This window comes from Arachis ipaensis, chromosome B08, assembly GCF_000816755.2.
Source record: "Arachis ipaensis cultivar K30076 chromosome B08, Araip1.1, whole genome shotgun sequence".
Taxonomy (NCBI): Eukaryota; Viridiplantae; Streptophyta; class Magnoliopsida; order Fabales; family Fabaceae; genus Arachis; species Arachis ipaensis.
In genome coordinates, this window is record NC_029792.2 from 24,605,375 (window position 1) to 24,606,404 (window position 1,030).

Below are 1,030 nucleotides of genomic sequence, written 5' to 3' on the forward strand. Positions count from 1 at the left end.
TGTTTCATTGATAGTTTGGAATTTATAGTATATTCTCTTCTTTTTATCCTATTTTATTTTCAGTTGCTTGGGGACAAGCAACAATTTAAGTTTGGTATTGTGATGAGCGGATAATTTATACGCTTTTTGACATTGTTTTTAGTATATTTTTAGTAGGATCTAGTTACTTTTAGGGATATTTTCATTAGTTTTTATGTTAAATTCACATTTCTGCACTTTACTATGAGTTTGTGTGTTTTTCTGTGATTTCAGGTATTTTTTGGCTGAATTTGAGGGACTTGAGCAGAAATCAGATTCAGAGGTTGAAAAAGGACTGCTGATGCTGTTGGATTCTGACCTCCCTGCACTCAAAGTGGATTTTCTGGAGCTACAGAATTCGAAATGGTGCGCTTCCAATTACGTTGGAAAGTAGACATCCAGGGCTTTCCAGCAATATATAATAGTTCATACTTTGGCCAAGAATAGACGATGCAAACTGGCGTTCAACGCCAGCTCTCTGCCCAAATCTGGCGTCCAGCGCCAAAAAAGGATCCAAAACCAGAGTTGAACGCCAGAAATGGATCAAAACCTGGCGTTCAACTCCACAAATGGCCTCTGCACGTGGAAAGCTAAAGCTCAGCCCAAGCACACACCAAGTGGGCCCCGGAAGTGGATTTATGCATCAATTACTTACTCATGTAAACCCTAGTAACTAGTTTATTATAAATAGGACATTTTACTAATGTATTTGACATCCTGGATCCTGGATTGTATTTTGATCCTGTGATCTCGTTTTGGGGGCTGGCCATCTCAGCCATGCCTGGACCTTTCACTTATGTATTTTCAACGGTAGAGTTTCTACACTCCATAGATTAAGGTGTGGAGCTCTGCTGTTCCTCAAAGATTAATGCAAAGTACTACTGTTTTCTATTCAATTCATCTTGTTTCGCTTCTAAGATATTCATTCGTACTTCACTCTGAATGTGATGAACGTGACAATCATCATCATTCCCTATGAACGCGTGCCTGACAACCACTTCCGTTCTACCTT